Genomic DNA, 12,900 nt, shown 5'->3' with positions numbered 1-12,900 from the left:
TGTGTTATTTCATAGGTTTGATGTCTTCACTATTATTCTACAATGTAGAAAATAGTAAAAAATTAAGAAAACCCGTTGAATGAGTAGGTGTGTCAAAACTTTTGACTGGTAGTTTATATGTTAGTTGTTTTGCTCTAGGACGCCCACAGGCCTCACAACACTCGTCTGAATGTTCAGTTGAAAAAATTAATGGAACTATATATGGAGACCAAAAATAAGGGGTTGAATACAAATGTTTCCTGATCATTCTTATATCTCTCAGACACTTCAGAACAAATTTCCTTTAGATTTTTTGGGGGGGACTATCTGTTGTTCCATGTAGTGAATATGTTATTCAATGCGTTTGTATGGGCTAATAGCAGTAAGGCCAAAAATAGTTTTTCATCAAATAATTGTTTTATATATTTTTTTTAGACTTCAAGGAGTCTTAAAATTCTAAATCAAATGGCTAAATGACCCTTCGTATGACCTTCTTAAAACAATTCCATATAGATTAGTTGAACCCCCACACCCCTCCCCAAGCTTAGACAGGGCTTAGACTCTTATGGGTTAACAGTCTGATGGCCTGGAGATAGAAGCCATTTTTCAGTCTCTTGGTCCCAGCTTTGATGCACCTGTACTGTCTCCGCCTTCTAGATGGATTCGCTTGGTGAACAGGCCGTGGCTCGGGAGGCTGAGATCCTTGATTATCTTCTTGGCCTTCCTATGACATCGGGTGCTGTAAATGTCCTGGAGGGCAGGCAGTGTGCTCCTGGTGATTCGTTGGGCTGACTACACCACCCTCTGGAGAGCCCTGTGCTTGTGGACAGTGCAGTTGCCGTACCAGGCGGTGATACAGCCTAACAGGATGCTCAAATGCTGCATCTGTAGAAGTTTGTGAGGATCTTAGGGGCCAAGCCAAATTTCTTCAGCCTCCGGAGGTTAAAGATGCAGTGTTGTGCCTTCTTCATCACACTGTCTGTGTGGATGGACCATTTCAGGTTGTCAGTGATGTGCACGCCAAGGAACTTGAAGCTTTTCACCCTCTCCACTGCGGCCCCGTTGATGTGGATGGGGGTGTGCTCCCTCTGCTGTCTCTTGCATTCCACAATCAGCTCCTTTGTTTTGTTGATGTTGAGGGAGAGGTTATTTTCCTGTCACCCCTCCACCAGGGCCCTCATCTCCTCCCTGTAGGTTGTCTCGTCGTTGCTGGTAATCAGGCCTATCACTGTTGTGTCGTCGTGGTCACGCAGTCATGGGTGAACAGAGAATACAGGAGGGTGCTGAGCATGCACCCTTGTGGGTCCCCCGTATTGAGGTTCAGTGTAGCGAAGGTCTTTTTGCCTACCTTCACCACTAGGGGTCGGCCCGTCAGGAAGTCCAGGACCCAGTTACACAGGGCGGGGTTCAGACCCAGGGCCCCGAGCTTAGTGATGAGCTTGGAGGGCACTATGGTGTTGAAGGCTGAGCTATAGTCGATGAACATCATTCTTACATAGGTATTCCTCTTTTCCAGATGGGATAGGGCAGTGCGATGGCGATTGCGTCATCCGTGGATCTGTTGGGATGTTATGCAAATTGTAGTGGGTCTAGGATTTCGGATAAGGTGGAGGTGATTTGACTCTACCTACCTTTAGTTCAGTTACCTTCGCTTTCTTGGGTAGAGGAACAATGGTGGACATCTTGAAGCAAGTGGGGACAACAGACTGCTGGTCTGCACATGCTCTGAGTACGCGGCTAGGGATTTCCTGTTGCTGCAGGATTATTTTCCTGCTGTAGCAAACCGGCTCTAACTAAAATCCTACATCTGTAGGCCTACAGACGCACCGATGCACACAAACATACTAGTGTGAAGCTGGCTGTATGTATCCTATGCTTCCCATGTGAGACACATATGTGACCGACCGCCTTGATTCGGTCTTATGTAGCAACATTTGAAAAGGTGTTTTTTACATTGGATAAAAGCAGAGACACAGAGCTACAAAATGGTATATCATACACTGTATTTAAGGGAACAATGGGAAAGTAATTTTGCTTTGAAAGTTGATAAACTTGTAATCTCACTTTTGAGAAAATGGCCTTTGAATGTTTTGGTACCTGCTGAAGAGCTTCTCTTTGTCTACCACCCATTCAGCATTGTTCACACACTCTTAAGCTTTAGCCCCACCCATCTTGTTTCGCTCTCGGAGCGTTCAGAGCGCACACTTGATGCTCTGGCCGATGAGTAGGGTTGATCCGAGCGTTCTGACCTCACAATGGCAGTCAAGCACCCAAACTAACTGGCTAACATTGGCTAGCTTGCTAGCTACTTCCAGACACAAAATTGGGATTATGGTTCATTGTTTACCTCTGGATAACATGAAAACAGCCATTTTACTCGCCCCAGCAGAGCTAGTTAGGCTGTTTTCATGTTATCCAGAGCATTGGTGACTGTAACTGTGCTGCTGGCAACAATTTAATTACGTTTTTTTGCCAACGTTTACTGACACCGGCCATATTCAACGGGTGTTGTGCGTTCATACATCAGTTATTCTGCACTCTGGCATACTCAGACTGAATTTACGAACGCACCCGAAATGGTTACTTGCATAGTGGAGTCTTTTGTTAAGACATGTAGCTAGCTATCTTGGTAAACAATGAACCATAATCCCAACTCAGCAAATGGCTCTGAGTTATGAATAATAAGATCATACATGTAACGTTAGCTAGAAGCCAGCCAGCTAACGTTAGCTAGCTAAACAATTAACCATAATCCCAACTCATGACTTTACTACCCTGCATGAATCTGCAGGTAGCTAACCAACCAGGTTCAATGTTAGCAAGCAAATGGCTCAGGGATACGAATAATAAGATCATACACGTAACATTAGCTAGCGAGCCAGCTAACATTAGCTAGCCAGCTAACAGTACACTTTAACTTGAAATGAAACCACTTTCTGTCAAAATTAGAAACGTGTAATATCTGAAAAAGTAGCTAGCTAGACTATCTTACCCATATATAGTGGGAAAAAAATATTTAGTCAGCCACCAATTGTGCAAGTTCTCCCACTTAAAAAGATGAGAGAGGCCTGTAATTTTCATCATAGATACACGTCAACTATGACAGACAAAATGAAAAAAAAAAAATCCAGAAAATCACATTGTAGGATTTTTTATGAATTTATTTGCAAATTATGGTGGAAAATAAGTATTTGGTCACCTACAAACAAGCAAGATTTCTGGCTCTCACAGACCTGTAACTTCTTCTTTAAGAGGCTCCTCTGTCCTCCACTTGTTACCTGTATTAATGGCACCTGTTTGAACTTGTTATCAATATAAAAGACACCTGTCCACAACCTCAAACAGTCACACTCCAAACTCCACTATGGCCAAGACCAAAGAGCTGTCAAAGGACACCAGAAACAAAATTGTAGACCTGCACCAGGCTGGGAAGACTGAATCTGCAATAGGTAAGCAGCTTGGTTTAAAGAAATCAAATGTGGGAGCAATTATTAGGAAATGGAAGACATACAAGACCACTGATAATCTCCCTCGATCTGGGGCTCCACGCAAGATCTCACCCCATGGGGTCAAAATGATCACAAGAACGGTGAGCAAAAATCCCAGAACCACACGGGGGGACCTAGTGAATGACCTGCAGAGAGCTGGGACCAAAGTAACAAAGCCTACCATCAGTAACACACTACGCCGCCAGAGACTCAAATCCTGCAGTGCCAATGATCCCAAACACACCGCCCGGGCAACGAAGGAGTGGCTTCGTAAGAAGCATTTCAAGGTCCTGGAGTGGCCTAGCCAGTCTCCAGATCTCAACCCCATAGAAAATCTTTGGAAATAAGTATTTGGTCAATAACAAAAGTTTCTCAATACTTTGTTATATACCCTTTGTTGGCAATGACACAGGTCAAACGTTTTCTGTAAGTCGTCACAAGGTTTTCACACACTGTTGCTGGTATTTTGGCCCATTCCTCCATGCAGATCTCCTCTAGAGCAGTGATGTTTTGGGGCTGTCGCTGGGCAACACGGACTTTCAACTCCCTCCAAAGATTTTCTATGGGGTTGAGGTCTGGAGACTGGCTAGGCCACTCCAGGACCTTGAAATGCTTCTTACGAAGCCACTCCTTCGTTGCCCGGGCGGTGTGTTTGGGATAATTGTCATGCTGAAAGACCCAGCCACGTTTAATCTTCAATGCCCTTGCTGATGGAAGGAGGGTTTCACTCAAAATCTCACGATACATGGCCCCATTCATTCGTTCCTTTACACGGATCAGTCGTCCTGGTCCCTTTGCAGAAAAACAGCCCCAAAGCATGATGTTTCCACCCCCATGCTTCACAGTAGGTATGGTGTTCTTTGAATGCAACTCAGCATTCTTTGTCCTCCAAACACCACGAGTTGAGTTTTTACCAAAAAGTTATATTTTGGTTTCATCTGACCATATGACATTCTCCCAATCATCTTCTGGATCATCCAAATGCACTCTAGCAAACTTCAGATGGGCCTGGACATGTACTGGCTTAAGCAGGGGGACACGTCTGGCACTGCAGGATTTGAGTCCCTGGCGGCGTAGTGTGTTACTGATGGTAGGCTTTGTTACTTTGGTCCCAGCTCTCTGCAGGTCATTCACTAGGTCCCCCCGTGTGGTTATGGGATTTTTGCTCACCGTTCTTGTGATCATTTTGACCCCACGGGGTGAGATATTGCGTGGAGCCCCAGATCGAGGGAGATTATCCGTGGTCTTCTATGTCTTCCATTTCCTAATAATTGCTCCCACAGTTGATTTCTTCAAACCAAGCTGCATACCTATTCCAGATGCAGTCTTCCCAGCCTGGTGCAGGTCTACAATTTTGTTTCTGGTGTCCTTTGACAGCTCTTTGGTCTTGGCCATAGTGGAGTTTGGAGTGTGACTGTTTGAGGTTGTGGACAGGTGTCTTTTATACTGATAACAAGTTCAAACAGGTGCCATTAATACAGGTAACAAGTGGAGGACAGAGGAGCCTCTTAAAGAAGAAGTTACAGGTCTGTGAGAGCCAGAAATCTTGCTTGTTTGTAGGTGACCAAATACTTATTTTCCACCATAATTTGCAAATAAATTCATTAAATATCCTACAATGTGATTTTCTGGATTTTTTTTTCTCAATTTGTCTGTCATAGTTGACGTGTACCTATGATGAACATTACAGGCCTCTCTCATCTTTTTAAGTGGGAGAACTTGCACAATTGGTGGCTGACTAAATACTTTTTTTCCCCACTGTACATCATGCATGATGGACACGTCTCCCTGTCACGGATGCCATGTTTGCCCCTAGTTTGAAGATGTAATCCAGAGACAGGTGTTTTCTCCATCTCTTTAGCTATCATACTCTAATTCCACTGATTTCAAAACTCGATCGTCCAGAAAGTGGAGAGCAACATTTATGCAGCTCCACTACACGATACATCTTTTAAAAACCTGTGCTAGACAGGATTACCTACACATACTGACCAGCTCAAATAGACAGAAACGTGCTATATGGCAGACCAATCCAAACTCCTCTCTCGGCATGTACAGCCCACTCATTATCTCAGCCAATCATGGCTAGTGGGAAGGTTGCTATCTTTTTCTGTGGCTTAACCAACTAGGCTCGTAATTTAATACTTTTATTTGTATTTACAGATGGCATACAAATTTGTTATTAAGGCACATTAAAGTTCACATGTTCCAGAAGGAATTTCTGCCAAAAAACGCATTTTGATATGGCTCTCCTGTGAAGTAGTGACATACTCCTAGTTTCCTGAAATGAGTCACATATGGCAGACAAACCACCTGCATACAACGGTAGTTCTTACCGAACACAGAGAGCTCTGTGATGGACCAGTATAGCTTATCTTCTAGAAAAACCTGTTGCTGTGTTTAAGATAAGACCGATAAGAGAGACACAGTTGACAAAATATAAAAGATAAATAGCAAAAGTTTTCACCTCTGCTCAACAGCCAGATTTCTAAAGGGATTTTGACTGCTGCCTGTCTATGACCATAAACCTCAGGCTGAGAGTTGGTAGGCCAATAAAAGTAGTCATAGGCTGACACCTCCCTTAGTGGATATGTTAGTCACAGGCAGAGTAAATAGTATACTCACAGCCACAAACGTAGCTACATTCTCTCTCTCACACACTGAAAGGGAGACACAGAAACCTCTCTATACAATTGTATATTTGTACTATCTTGAATGTGTACCGAACATTCGACATTTGATTTGTGGTTTGTGCGCACACACACACAAACACAGACACAGACACACACACACACACGCACACACACACATTAATGTATTTGACATTCTCTCACACACTTTATTGCATTTGCGTGTGGCTGTCTCTCTCTCTCTCTCTCATACATCATTGGCCGATTACCTTTTTCCTCAGGGGTAGTTGTTATCTTCTCCAGTGCTGGGAACACAGCAGCAGTTAGAGAGCCGGAAGCTCTTGTCACCTCTGGCCGGTCTGTCTCTATCTCTCCGGGCTCAGAACTGGTGTGAAAATATTTCACCTGAAAGAGAAAACAAGGTTATAAAAGAGCGGGCCAGAGGGCCACAGGATGGGGAAAGTTATTATTTTGGCCCAGAAGAACAATGCCATGGCAGCCTCTGGTGAAGTGGAGCCAGGACTTGTCAGGAAAAGGTGTGTGGGAGAGAGAGAAGGAGAGAGGAAAGGAGGGGGGATGAGACAGTTACAGAACATCAGAGGATGATGACAGTCCAGAGTGCAGAATGATATATTTTCCAATGGATAGATAGGAAGAGAGAGAGAGGGGGGGGTATCAATTCCTTCAGGAGGAGAGAGAGGGAGAGAGGCTGAGAGATGCTAAGATGTGTTGGAATGAGAGATGGATTGAGTGAGAGGGAGGGAGGAATAGAGAAATAGAAACAGACTGTTGTGATTCCAGGAGTTTATTGTAATGACAGTGATACAGATGGAAGTCTAGACTGGTGGAATTACACATCTGGAATTAAGTTACCTGGCACAAAGATTAAAACAGCTATTGTTCTTAGGACTGCTCCACATATCACTTTACACTTCACGTTGGCGTGAAATTATAGCAATTTGATGTGGTTGAACCTGCACATCACTGCACTGAGAACAGTCCTCCATATGACATGGGATTACAGATTCTCATTGTCTGGATGTGACTGACATTGTTTTCATGCGGAAGACAAACACAACTCCTCTTCATAATCATTAAAAACCCATTGAGACCGACCTGGTGACGTTCTGTTGTGACATATGCAACTCTTTCTTCCTGCCTTTGAGATAGCACAGTGGTGCGAACTGTTTCTCTTATGTTTTCTCTGCTCAGCATTTATGCCAGTGGAAAAATGTATCCATTGTGATGTCAATCATGTTTTGTTTCACTTTGAGAAAGCTCTTATGTTTGACATTTTGCTCACAAAAGGTTCCAGCTGAGATTTGTCTTGCGCCACCTTTTTGGTTTTACACGTTATGCATGTAGCCTGCCGAAGCAGTGGCGGCCATATCAACAGTCACACAGGGTATAGTAAACAACATGCTACTTACATGGTGCTTAAATGGCTTACAAACTCAATGGCTTATAAACTCAGCACGATTTAGAGATGAGCTTTCTTCTACACAATCACAAAGAAAGCCGCTGACGAATTCCTGTCTCTTTCACAGTGTCAGACAGAGAAATTACGAGTTAAATACTAGGTTGCAGCCTCATAAATTCTGTTCATTCTTTTCTATCCTCTCATACTCTCTTTGAGGAGATTATGAGAGTACACAGTACCTGGAGTGCCATTGATTTCCACCTGAAATGCAGATGGGTTGTCTGTGGGTAGTCTGCTCGTAATCACGCCAGGTTTTTAATAACGATAAAAATGATTGTTGCTCGCTCGTGAATAACTCATCCTAGTGACTACTCCTCACCAAGCGAGGCATTCTCTGCTGGCAGCACCACACAAGGAGAAACTCTACTGTCAATCTAATCAGGCATCGGGAACACACTGTTTCCCCTCTCCTCCCTCTAAATGTGTTATCGCAAAATGTTGAGGCATCCTAAAATATTTGATTGTACAAGTTTACTTTTATTGCTGCTAATTCAAAAATCTCCTCTTTTGTCAGAGGAGATGAATGTGATGGAATGGTTAGTATTTTACTGCTTCATCTGGAGTATTGGAGTCACAGCAGATATAGTGATAGGAGTTGAACAATACGCAGCAGTGAGACGTGGAAGGGAGTAGCAGCCAGACACCTTTATGACTGTGTGAGAAAAAGGCAACCCCGTTCTCATTACAACCTCAGTGTCACGCCTGTGAGGGAAGGACAATGGCAGTTATTATAGATATGCACAATAGTCCTGTAATATGCTTCGACAAGACACAACCAGTGCATGGTGGTGGTAGAGCCTGAGCTGTCAGATTGTTGAGTTTGTTATTTTATGACTGAGCATATTGTGAGTGTGGCTTTGCTGTAGAGAGATAAGGCAAAACCTGCCCTTCAAAGGAGTTGCCCAAAATCTTCTACAGGTCACAGACAACAGTCTTCATGTAGTACAAGGTGTTAGTATTGTACAGATGTAGGATCTTAATTTGAGCCAGTTTGCTACAGCAGGAAAAGAATCATGCAGCAACAGGAAATGCAAATTATTATGTGGATTATAATTAATGGACATTTTTGTAGGGGTTGATTACAAACTTCAGAAGCGTTTTTAAACCACAAATAAACTACAAGTTTTACATTTCCTGGATCAGGGTAATCAAATTAAGATCCTACACCTGTAGTAACTGTAGTTATAGTAGAGAAGGTGGTGTTAGTCCCATTTAACAGAAGTAGTGTAATGGCACTGGCAAAGCACTGTAGCAGGGGTAGCACTTGTAGTGGTAGCATTTCATACGCTCTCGTAATGACTGACGTATTACCCTGGCAATAGTTCTGATAACAGTGGTCAAGATATGAGTGATAAGACAGGCATAAAGAAGCCTGTTACTGTATCACTCAATACCAGTTATGAGAGCAATTAGCATTTTATATTGCAGCGAGCCCACAGCAACAGGAGCCGATGGCAGTGCTGGAGCAAGTTGAAAGTCACCTTGTGTGATGTGACGGGTAGGGATAAGGAGATGAGATGTAATACGGCAATGTAAGTATCCCTGCGTAGCGCTGTCCACTGATAATACTGCGTTGGAACAGGCTCTCCTGTTGCAGATAGCTGAGAAAGGCTTTCCTCCCTCCAGGCAGCCAGCATGCCTTCCACCGGTATCTCCTTGCCAGCCAGGTAGCTAGGCCACATTAATTGAGATAAACACAACACAGAGGGAAAGAGAGAAAAGGGGAGGAAAATAAGGATATAGCTTGGGTAGAAGAGGTAGGTAACGGTGCAGGGAGAGAGTGCAATAGAAAAAAGGGAGATAACAGGAGGAGAGGGAGATGGAGGGAGAGAATGAGCGAGCAAGAGAGAGAGATGCTACATGTCTCTAGAGAAAGACTTCAGCAGGAGAGAGTTTGACTGTTGCAAAGAGATACAGTACTGCTGGCCAACTTCAACACACTATTCACTAGACAGTGACAGCCAGTCAAACTCTCCAAATGGTGCCCATTTGTCCCACAATTCTTATGACACTTCAATCACAGCTTATGACACTACAATTCCTTACCAATGGATGGTTTCAACACAAATAGTACTTGGGAAAGATTGGGTGTCCTTCAGGGTGACAAATAGAAGTGCCAGATAGATGGACTGGATTTCAGACAGCCAAGACAAACCAAACAGAACTGCCTGGCTGGTTTAACAAAACGCCAACATCTCCAGAGTAAATACAACCCCAAACAAAAGGAGAAACTCCCTTGGTAGTGCTTTGTGGAGAGTTTTTCTACTGCAATACGCACACCGCCACTCAACCCTGTCATTATGTCCGCCTGTAATAAGCACTTCTGTTCCCAATCAAGTTTTTACTTTCTGCTGCTGGTGAAAGAAAACAGTTTAGCGCCAGACAGACACAGGCATGTCTGTTCCTATCTCCTACCTTTGGCTCTGGGCCTGGCTCTCCCAGATTGTTCTCAGACTATGTTCCTTATAAAGACCCCCAACGTTGCCAAAACACTGTCAGAACGTTATGTTGGAATTGCTTTTGTTTACTATCCAGTTAGGTGGATGGATGGTAGGTGGTCTGACTTTTTTCCAATACCGTGGTCAGTATCTCTGTGTTCACTAAGAACAATAAGTACTTCTGCTGAAAATAGGAAGCCAGACAAGAGTGATATGGAGTGGCGTAGGGGGGGAAAAATAAGTAAAAAACAACAACAAATGAAATCAAGCCGTCATTGTTCCATAATCTCACCTCCATCATGGCTGTCGGCGTGAATTATGTGCTTCAGTTCTTGTTGTTTTTTTCTCTCCCGGCAAGGTGAAGGTGTGAGATGTTGTTCTTTTGTTTACATAAATCATACTCTTTATTTTAGGGGGAAATGAATGTGTGATGATGCCGCTTGATAATGCATTCACTGACCGAGCCACTAACAAAACAAGCTGAGGTAATGGAGTTGCCCTTCTATTCCCTCTCCCCCCCCCCCCTCTCTCTCTCTCTCTCTCTCTCTCTCTCTCTCTCTCTCTCTCTCTCTCTCTCTCTCTCTCTCTCTTCCCGCCCATACAGAAATTAATGTGACTACCTTTTTACTCTTTCTCTCTCTCCATCAACAGTAGGTGATTTCCGGCTTGGTGTTTTCCTATGTGCAATGACCCTTTTGCTTGTTTCCAGTCAGTGTAGCCAAGCCAAGCCTAGTAGATTGATGGACTGCTTTATCTGTCCTCCTCAGTCAGTTCTGGGAAACACTGTCTACACAGGCTCTGGGTTTAGCTTGACCTCTCCTCAGTCTCCCGTCAGGTGTTTTATTTGTGATCAGTACTCTGAATCAGAGATTTCTCTTTAAAATTAAATCAAATTAAATGTTATTTGTTGCATGCTTCGTAAACAACAGGTGTAGACTGACAGTGAAATACTTACTTACAGGCCCTAACTTGGCTATATACACGGGGTACCAGTACAGAGTAGATGTGCTGGGGTACGATGTAATTTATGTAGATATGTACATATAACTAGGAATAAAGTGACAGATAATAATCAGTAGCAGCAGTGTTTGTAATGAAGCAAAAAAAGTTAGTGCAAAAAGGTTTAATCCAGAAAGTCCAGGTAGCTATTTGGTTAACTATTTAACTAACTATTTAGCAGTCTTATGGCTTGGGGGTAGAAGCTGTTCAGGGTCCTGTTGGTTCCAGAATTGGTACATCGGGACCGCTTGCTGTGCGGTAGTAGAGAGAACAGTCCTTCCTCTGACACCGCCAGGTATAAAGGTGGCTAGGAGCTCGGCCCCAGTGATGTACTGTGCTGTACACACTACCCTCTGTAGTGCCTTGTGGTTGGATGCCAAGCAGTTGCCATACCAAGCAGTGATGCAGACAGTCAAGATGCTTTCAATGGTGCAGCTGTATACCTTTTTGAGAATCTGAGGGCCCATGCCATATCTTTTCAGCCTCCTGAGGAGGAAGAGACGTTGTCGTGCCCTCTTCACAACTGTGTTGGTGTGTTTGGACCATGATATATCCTCAGTGATGTGGACGCCGAGGGACTTGAAGCTCTCGACCCGCTCCACTACAGCCCCGTCGATGTGAATGGGCGCATGCTCGGCCCTCCTTTTCCTGTCGTCCACGATCAGCTCCTTTGTCTTGCTGAGGTTGACGGAGAGGTTGTTGTTCTGGCACCACACTACCAGGTCACTGACCTCCTCCCTATAGGCTGTTTCATCGTAGTCGGTGATCAGGCCTACCACCGTCGTGTCGCCGGCAAACTTAGTGATGGTGTTGTAACGTAGTCTCCTGAGTGGCGCAGTGGTCTAAGGCACTGCATCACAGTGCTAGCTGTGCCACTAGAGATCCTGGTTTGAATCCAGGCTCTGTCGCAGCCGGCCGTGACCGGGAGACTCATGGGCAGCGCACAATTGGCCTAGCGTTGTCCAGGGTAGGGGAGGGAATGGCCGGCAGGTTGATAGAGCTCAGTTGATAGAGCATGGTGTTTGCAACGCCAGGGTTGTGGGTTCATTTCCCACGGGGGACCAGTATGAATTTTTTTTTTATATATATATGTATTCACTAACTGTAAGTCGCTCTGGATAAGAGCGTCTGCTAAATGACTAAAATGTAAATGTGTTGGAGTCATGCGCGGCCACGCAGTCATGGGTGAACAGGGAGTACATTTAGGGGACCAAGCACGCACTCCTGAGGGGATACCATGTTGAGGGTCAGGGTGGCGGATATGTTGTTGCCTACCTTCACCACCTGGGGGCGGCTCGTCAAGAAGTCCAGGATCTAGTTGCAGAAGGAGGTGTTCAGTCCCAGGGTCTTTAGATTAGAAATGAGCTTGGAGGGCACTACGGTGTTCAATGAACAGCATCATCACATCGGTGTTCCTCTTGTCCAGGTGGGAGAGGGCAGTGTGGCGTGCAATAGAGATTGCGTCATCTGTGGATTGGTTGGGGTGGTATGCGTATTGGAGTGGGTCTAGGGCTGTTGCGGTGACCGTATTACTGCCACACCGGCGGTCAAGAGTCATGACACAGTCAAATTCCACGTCATCGTTGATTCAAAGTAATCTCCTGTTATGCACTCTGGACATGCGTTGGTAGTCCCAACTCGCTAATGACCATCATGTCGCTAATGACCTTGTACTCTGTCACAGAATCAGCCGAGGCTGCTCCTCCTCCTTGCTCGGGCAGGCTTCGGCGTTCGTCGTCCCCGGAGTACTAGCTGCCACCGATCTATGTTTCTGTGTTTGACTTGTTTTGTCCTGATTGTGTACACCTGTTCCCCATTATGTGGTATTGTATTCGTCATCGGCAGTGTTCGTGTGCGGGTTGTTTTTCCTCCTTGTGTGGAGATTG

General features: G+C 44.6%; 1 long non-coding RNA gene across 1 annotated transcript in view; it reads right to left on the bottom strand.

Moving 5' to 3' along the window:
- The window catches only part of LOC311129376, a 116,272-nt gene extending 109,864 nt beyond the window's left edge, over positions 1-6,408 (bottom strand). The window contains exon 1 of the long non-coding RNA XR_014613271.1: positions 6,367-6,408. This is a non-coding gene — a long non-coding RNA (uncharacterized lncRNA). The remainder of the gene's footprint in view (positions 1-6,366) is intronic.
- Positions 6,409-12,900: the final 6,492 nt, after the last annotated feature.

The sequence above is a fragment of the Coregonus lavaretus genome (genome assembly GCF_964263955.1).
Source record: "Coregonus lavaretus genome assembly, chromosome: 5".
Lineage (NCBI taxonomy): Eukaryota > Metazoa > Chordata > Actinopteri > Salmoniformes > Salmonidae > Coregonus > Coregonus lavaretus.
Note: the sequence above shows the minus strand (reverse complement) of the source record. Positions and strands in the feature narration are given on the sequence as shown.